Source organism: Mesocricetus auratus, unplaced genomic scaffold, assembly GCF_017639785.1.
Source record: "Mesocricetus auratus isolate SY011 unplaced genomic scaffold, BCM_Maur_2.0 Super-Scaffold_100003, whole genome shotgun sequence".
NCBI lineage: Eukaryota > Metazoa > Chordata > Mammalia > Rodentia > Cricetidae > Mesocricetus > Mesocricetus auratus.
Genome location: NW_024429188.1, coordinates 14,918,694 through 14,927,496, shown reverse-complemented (window position 1 = coordinate 14,927,496; position 8,803 = coordinate 14,918,694). Strand labels below are relative to the sequence as shown.

The following is an 8,803-nucleotide window of genomic DNA, read 5'->3' as shown; positions in this document are numbered from 1 at the left end:
AAGTCTCCCAATCAAACAAGCTCAGGGCCAGATGGCCCTGGTGCAGAATTCTACCAGAAATTCAAAGATCAGCTTATACCAATTCTCCTCAAAGTATTCCATGCAATAGAAGCAGAAAGGTCTTTGCCAAACTCTTTCTACCAGGCTTCAATAACCTTGATACTCAAGCCACACAAAGACACAAATAGGGGCCTTAGGAGACTTCCGGGAAGATGGTGCCCTTGGCCTGGCCTGGAGGGAAATTTGACTGCAAGATCCAAGGCCCCCTGAGCCTCCTGAGCTCTGCCCTTGGATGTCTGACTGCCCAGAGCCTGCATGCGCCGGGGGGCACCCCAGGACCAGGAGCTGTTCTGTGTACAGCACCCACCAAGTACACGGTGTTCGATGCGGAAGGCTACGTGAAGCCTCACTCTTGCATTGACATTGAGATACGACACGTGGCCCCCATCCCCAGCCAATATGATGTCCAGGACCAATTCCGAATTGAGCTGTCAGAGGAGGGGGCTGAGGGACGTGTGGTTGGATGAAAAGACATCACCTCTGTTCTTCGGACCCCAGCATACCCCCTGGAGCTTCAGGGACATTCTGAACCAACACCCAACCCAGTGCCTCCTGCGTGGACAGGACCAACCCCAGCCAGACACCTTCAGGAGAATGCCCGCCAGCAGCTGGCCACCAGCTCCTTACTGCTCTTCTTGCTGACAGGCATCATCTCAGTGGCCTTCCTGCTACTGCCTCTGAAGGATGAGCTTGGCAGCCAGCTGCCTCAAGTCCTGCACGTGTCCCTAGGACAGAAGCTGGTGGCAGCCTACGTCTTAGGCCTCCTCACCATGGTGTTCCTCTGGACCTGAGCTCTCAGCTGCACCCACCCACCCACCTCTCCCTCACAGGCAGGGCCTGAGGCAGCCCCTGTGACATTTGCCCTTCTCCCAGCTGTCAGGAGTCATCCCGGCCCCCAACACTCAGGGATTTATAGTCATTTTCCAAGTTGAATAAAATAAGTTTTAAAAATCAAAAAAAAGACACAAATAGGAAAGAGAACTTCAGATCAATATGTCTCATGAACATTGGTTTAAAAATACTCAATAAAATACTGGCAAATTGGATCCAAGAACACATCAGAAAACTCTTCCATCATGATCAAATAGGTTTCAATCCAGGGGTGCAGGGATGCTTCAACATACAAAAATCCTTCAATGCAATCCACCATATAAACAAGTTGAGAAACAAAAATCATATGGTCATCTCACTAGATGCTGAAAAAGCCTTTGACAAAATCCAACACCCCTTAAACTCAAAGCAATTCCTCTAAAATCAGGAACAAGACAAGGCTGCCCACTCTCTCCATACTTCTTCAATGCTGTACTTGAAATTCTAGCCAGAGCAATAAGACAACAAAAGCAGATCAAGGGAATACAAATTGGAAAAGAAGAATTCAAACTTTCACTATTTGCAGATGATATGATAGTTTACATACATGACCCGAAAAACTCTACCAGGGAATTCCTACAGCTGATAAATACCTTCAGCAAAGTGGAAGGATACAAGATCAACTCAAGAAAATCAGTAGCCCTATTATATACAGATGATAAAAGGGCTGGGCAAGAAATCAGAGAAATGTCACCCTTTACAGTTGCCACAAACAACATAAAATACCTTGGGGTAACACTAACAAAACAAGTGAAAGACCTATATCACAAGAACTTTGAGTCTTTAAAAGAAAGAAATTAAAGGCACCAGAAAATGGAGAGATCTCCCATGCTCTTGGATAGATAGGATCAACATATTAAGAAGGACAACATTGCCAAAAGCAATCTACAGATTCAATGCTATCCCCATTGAAATCCCAGAACAATCCTTCACAGACTTTGAAAGAACAATTCTCAACTTTATATGGAAAAGCAAAAGACCCAGGATAGCCAAAACCACCCTGTTTAACAAGGCAATGTCCGGAGGCATCACCATCCCTGACTTCAAGCTCTATTATAGAGCTATAGTCCTGAAAACAGCTTGGTATTGGCACAAAAATAGACAGGTAGACCAATGGAATTGAATAGAAAACCCTGATTGAACCCACACACATATGAACCCTTGGTTTTTGACAAAGAAGCTAAAATTATACAATGGAAAAAAGAAGGCATCTTCAACAAATGGTGCTGGCATAACTGGATGCTTCCATGTAGAAGACTGCACATAGATCCATGTCTATTGCTGTCCAGACCTGCAGGACATTCAACGTGGGTCTGGTGGACACCTAGCAGAAAGATGGAGGACAGGAATGGACACCAAGACAGGATTCTGATCAAGGCGACAAGTTTATTTCATCCCAAAGGGACTTATATAGGAGAAGTGAGGAGGGGAAGAGGGGAAGGTGTACTTGCAGCTGCAGGGGCAAGAGGTCAGTGGGAGAGGTGGTCTGCTGTGTTGCCTGGCTACCTAATATACAGGGCAAGAGGTCAGGGGTAGGAACTCCTATGTTGCTTGGTAACCTGACAGCAGGGTCCGATCCTGTCTATTACAATTTTCTACTGCTCAGGCCTATCTCCTGACAACCTTGTAGTTTTCCAATTAAGCTAATCTTTAACTGACAGGTAAAGCCCAGGCTTGTTACTTGGAATTTGCTTTATGTCAGAAGGGGTGGCAGGGTGGCCTTAATGTCATGTCTTCTCTATGAGTACGTGACAGAGCCTAGCTGACTGATGGCTGGAGGTCCCTGACATATTGCCATGCACGAAACTCAAGTCCAAATGGATTAAAGACCTCAACATAAATCCAGCCACACTGAACCTCTTAGAAGAGAAAGTGGGTGGTACCCTTGAACGAATTGGTACAGGAGGCCACTTCCTGAGCATAACACCAGTAGCACAGACAGTGAGATCAACAATTAATAAATGGGACCTACTGAAACTGAGAAGCTTCTGTAAGGCAAAGGACACAGTCAGCAAGACAAAAAGGCAGCCCACAGAATGGGAAGAGATATTCACAAATCCCCCATCTGACAGAAGGCTGATCTCTAAAATCTACAAAGAGCTCAAGAAGCAAGTCTCCAAAATACCAAAGGATCCAATTAAAAAGTGGGCTACAGAATTAAATACAGAATTCTCAATAGAGGAGACTAAAACGGCTGAGAGACACTTAAGAAAGTGCTCAACATCCCTAGCAATCAGGGAAATCCAAATCAAAACAAATCTGAGATACCATCTTACTCCTGTCAGAATGGTTAAAATAAAAAACAACAATGACTGTTTATGCAGGAGAGGATGTGGAGAAAGGAGAACACTCCTCCACTGCTGGTGGGAGTACCAACTCATACAGCCACTATGGAAATCAGTATGGAGATTCCTCAGGAAAATTGGAATCAGTCTACCACAAGACCCAGCAATTCAACTCTTAGGTATATACCCAAAAGATGCCCATTCATACAACAAGGACATCTGTTCCACTATGTTCATAGCAGCACTATTTGTAATAGCCAGAACCTGGAAGCAACCTAGATGCCCCTCAACTGAAGAGTTGATTGAGAAAATGTCATACATTTACAAAATGGAATACTATTCAGCAGAAAAAAAAACAATGGAATCCTGAAATTTGCAGGCAAATGGATGGCACTAGAAGAAACCATCCTGAGTGAGGTAACCCAGTCACAAAAAGACAACCATGGTATGTACTCACTCATATATGGATTTTAGACATGAATCAGGGGGAGTGCCAGCATACAATCCCACTGCCAGAGAGGCAGGGGAACAGGAAGGACCCTAAGAGAGATATACATGGTACCCCAGAGAAGGTGGAATGAGGCAAGATCTCCTGAGCAGATCAGGTTTGAGAGGAGAAAGGGAGCCAGGAAAAAGAGAGGGAGACAAGAGGAAGGGAGAGGAGGACATGGGGGAGCAGGAAAGTTGAGTTGGGGGAAGAATAGAGGAGAGCAAGATGAGAGATACCATAATAGAGGGAGCCATTCTAGGTTTGAGGGGAGATCTGGCATCAATGAGAACTCCAGAGATGTACAAGGATGACACCAATTGGCAAACTAAGTAGTAGTGGAGAGACTACTTTAAATGCCCCTCCCTAATAATGCTTTTGATGACTATCTTACATACCATCTTAGAACCTCCATCCAGAAATAGACGGAAGCAGAGGCAGACACACACCTAAACACTGAACTGAACTCCTGGAATCCAGTGACAGAAAGGGAGGAGTGATGAGCAAAGGGGTCAAGACTGGGCTAGTGAATCCCAGAGAAACAACTGACATAAACAAGGGGGAGATCTTGGACCCCAGCCTAATGGCTGAGAGGCCAGTATGGGACAGATCCAGACCTCCTGAATGTGAGTGTCAGTGAGGAGACTCAGACATTCTACGGGGTTTGGGGGTATAGATCAATATTTATACCTGGCACACAAATGGACTTTGGGGACCCATCCCACAATGAGGGATACTTTCTCAATTTGGACACTTTGGGGAAGGCCTGGGCCCTCCCTGGAATGAAATGACAGACTCTAGAGATCCCCCATGGAGGGCCTTACCCTCCCTGGGGAATGGAATGGGGATTGGGTGGGGGCTGGGGGGAGGGAGTGGGCGTGGAGGGGAGAGAGGGGGAGCTGGGACTGACATGGGAAGCAAGCTTGTTTGTAATTTAAATATATAATAAAAAGTGTTAAAAAACAAACAAAAAAGTCTCAATAGAGGAATCTAAAATGGCTGAAAGACAATTAAGAAATTGCTCAACATCCTTAGCCATCAGGGAAATACAACTCAAAACAACTCTGAGATACCATCTTACCCTGACCAGAATGGCTAAAATAAAAAACATCAATGACAGCCTATGATGGAAAGGATGTGAAGAGAGAGGAACACTCCTCCATTGCTGGTAAGTGCAAACATGTATGACCACTTTGGAAATCAGTATGGCGGTTTCCTAGGAAAATGGGAATCAGTCTATCTCAAGATCCAGCAATTCCTTCCTGAGCATATACCCAATGAATGCCCATTCACACAACAAGGATGTCTGTTCCACTATGTTCATAGCAGAATTGTATGTAATAGCCAGAACCTAGAAGCAACCTAGATGCCCTTCAACTGAAGAATGGATAGAGAAAATGTGGTATATTTACACAATGGAAAAACAGTAGAATCCTGAAATTCACAGGCAAATGGATGGCACTAGAAGAAACCATCCTGAGTGAGGTAACCCAGTCACAAAAAGACAAACATGGTATGTACTCACTCATATATGGATTTTAGACATAGAGCAATCCACACCACCAGAGAAACTAGCCAACAAGGATGACCCCAAGATAAGAATGAGTGGTCCCCTGAAGAAAGGGAGGGGGACAAGAACCCCTGAGCAAATTGGTAGCTGGGAAGGGAGGAGGGAAATGGAAAGAGGAGGGGGGAGAAGGGGGAAGATGTACAGGAGGACTGAGACAGGGAAGGAATAGAAGAGGGCAAGAAAATGGATGCCTTGATAAAGGGAGACAGTACAGGTTTGGAGAGAGGTCTGTCACAGAGGAAATGGTAGGGGATCCACAAGGATAGCCCCAACTAAGAATCTAGGCAGTGGTGGAGAGGCTGCCTTTGATGCCCTTCCCATATAATGAGGCAGATGACTACCTTGGTTACCATCCCTAGAGCCTTGACCCAGTAGCTGATTGAAGCAGAAGCAGGTACCCACATCTAAACACTGAGCCACACTCCCAGAATCCAATTGTGGAGAGGGAGGTGAGATGAGCAAATGAACCAAGACGGAACTGGAGATCCCACAGAAACAGTTGACCTGACCTAATGAGAGAACACAGACCCTAGTTGTAAAGATGAGGAACCAGCATTGGACTGAACCAGGCCCTCTGAATGTGGGTGCCAGCTAGGAGGCCAAGGAGGTCTATGGAACCTCTAACAGTGGAGCTACTGTTTATTCCTAGGTCACAAAAGGACTTTAGGAGCCCATTCCCTATGGAAGGACTATTGCAGCCCAGATACGAAAATGAGGGCCTGGGCCCTCCCACAAATGATGTGATGGACTTTGATGATCCCCCGTGGAAGGTCTCACTATCCCTGGGGAGTGGAAGGGGGGTCGGTTGTGGGTAGGTGGGAAGCGTGAGAAGATGGGAAGGCGAGGGAATGGGTATGTAAATAAGAATGTTTCTAAAATAAAATAAAGAATATATTTTAAATTAATCAGCATAATAATAATCACAAGGGTATCTATTCAGCAATAAAAATATCAAAAAAAACTAAAAGTAATATATGCCCAACATTTGATTACTGAAGAGAATCATTACACTTCAATTAAAATGCGAGTTAGCCTAAAAAGAATTATTTTTCACTTACAAATGCATGTGGCCAATAACATTCATACAATACTGCCTTCCCAAACTATGGAAGGTACAATTAATTCTACATTTATATAAGCACAGTTCCATACCCTTCAATAAAATGTTGTTTCTTGTCCTTGCCATCTGATATGATCCTAGCTATTTTATACCATGAAATACTGTTACTGTTAGTGAAACTTATTACAAATTAAAAGTTTCTGTTTTATACATATCTTGTACCCTGCTTCCATTTGTTTGTTCCTCCATGCATAGACGTGATAATTTCAGCAGATGGGCCAGTCTAGATATACGCCAGAGAGTGCCTCATCTAGTGCCAGGATTCCCTCATCTATCTTGGAGTCATATCATTTTCAGTTTCATTACCAGGCCAAAAAAGTACTGATTTTTTAGGTGTGAATATAGATCCCATTCATCATGACCAAGGTTCTAACCTGTCAGAACAGCCTGGTCTAAGCTTTGGCCTGCAAATAGTTGTGTGCAATTGCAGTATGTAAATTTTCCCAGAATCCCTAGGGGACTTCTTAACTCTTCAACTAGTTGTGGCAAGTTTTCAAAATACTGCTTGTTGAAAAGTCTTTTCTGCTAGGTTAAGAGGGAGTGGTATTGTTTCTAATATCAAGTCACATTTTGGAATCTAATATAGGAAGGAAAAATCAGGAACCCAGTTGAAGCCAATTTTAAGAAAGACCAGTGAGGCTAGAGAGAAGGCTCAGTGATTAAGGGCACTGGCTGTTCTTTCAGAGGATCCAAGTTTGATTTCCAGTGCCCACACAGTGAGTCACAACTGGCTGTAATTCCAGTTCCAGTGGATCTGACACCCACTTCTGGTCCTCTGAGGCACTGCACACTAGTGGTACACAGACAGACGCATGCAGCAAAACACTCAGACCCGTAAAATTAGTGAAATTAAATTAAAAAAATAAGATTTTTAAAGGAAAAACTAAGTCAATTTAACCTAAATGTCTAACATTATAGAAGCAGTCAAACAAATTATGCTATATCCATCCAAAAGGATTGGAAATATTAAATACAAATGATAGTTTCAGAGTATATAAAGGACATTTCAAAGAATATTTCATGATATTTAAAACGCCCATGACACCATTATAAGTTCAACAGAAATCTTTCAAAGCTGCATATATAATTTGGTATTCTTTCTTGGTTGGAAATATATACATGCACACACCCATATCTGCACATATATGGATCAAAGTACTGACATATGTATGTATATATGTAAGTAGGTCATACTTTTTTACATTTTAATTGTTTGTATTTATTTAATGAGTACATACATGCCACAGTGCTCAGATGGATGTCAAAGGACAACTTATAGGACTTAGCTCTTTCATTCTATAATGTAGGTCCTGGAGACCGAATTCAGGCCATCTTTCCAGCCCCAAATTTTTATTTATAATTACTATGTACATGTGTATGCATGCATGTGTGCATGGTGTGCATTTAAGTACACATGGCATTCATGTGGAGTTCCAAGGAGAACTTTGTGGATCTGGTTCTCTCCTTCCACCTTTTAGGTGTCCTGAGGACTGAATTGAGGTCACTAGCCCTGGTGTCAGGCACATCCACCTGTTGAGGCCATGCTCCATTATTTATTATTACCATGTATAAGAACCCCTGGAAGCTCTTGGGTCCAGATCTTGTCTCAAACAAGAGGACTGACATCCACAGTTGTCCTCTGACCTCCAAATGAGTTGGATAGCATATGTGTGCCCCCACTCACACATGAATGCACACTTATATATACATTCTACATACACAAAAAGATCTTTTAAAATACAGATTTAGTTAATACAGCCAACCTATCCAACACGATATTAGCCTATTATATTAGGGTTCTCTAGAGAGACAGAACTAATAAAATGAACACATATATATGTGTGTGTGTAATAAATCTCGTGTTTGTGTGTGTGTGTGTGTGATATGAAGAGATATACATGCCATGCCATGCATGTAGAGATCAGAGACAACTTTGAAGAACTGATTCTCTCCTTCCACCTTTATGTAGATTCTTAGGATTGAACTTGGGTCAACAGACTTATACAGCAAGTGCCTTTACCCACTGGGCCATGTCACCAGCCTAAATTATTCTTACTTCTATTTTTATTATACAATAAACTTAATCTGAGAGCAAAAGATAAAGCAATAGTTAATTGAAAATATGCTCTGTGTTTTACAGTTTCAGATATTTTGTCTCTCATTTATCTTTGTCCTCATTTACAATATATGCGTCTCCAATATAAAGTTTCCTCATACTGCTATGGCAAAATATCACAAACATCAAGGCTTTAATGTCACGTCTCTGGAGACTAGAAGTCAGAAGTCAGTGTGTCACAAAGCAGAGCCCTGTTCCCTTTAAAGTCTCTGGGAGAGCATGCATCATCATTTCTTGCTTTCGATGGATGCCAGCAAGTTTTGACATTCCTTCACTTGTCTGCATCACTCCAGTC

The 8,803-nt window shown here is 42.9% G+C and overlaps 1 pseudogene; it reads left to right on the top strand.

Annotated features, from left to right (window-relative positions):
• The first annotated feature begins 212 nt into the window (after positions 1-212).
• On the top strand, positions 213-872 carry LOC121139926 (annotated as a pseudogene).
• The last annotated feature ends 7,931 nt before the right edge of the window (positions 873-8,803 follow it).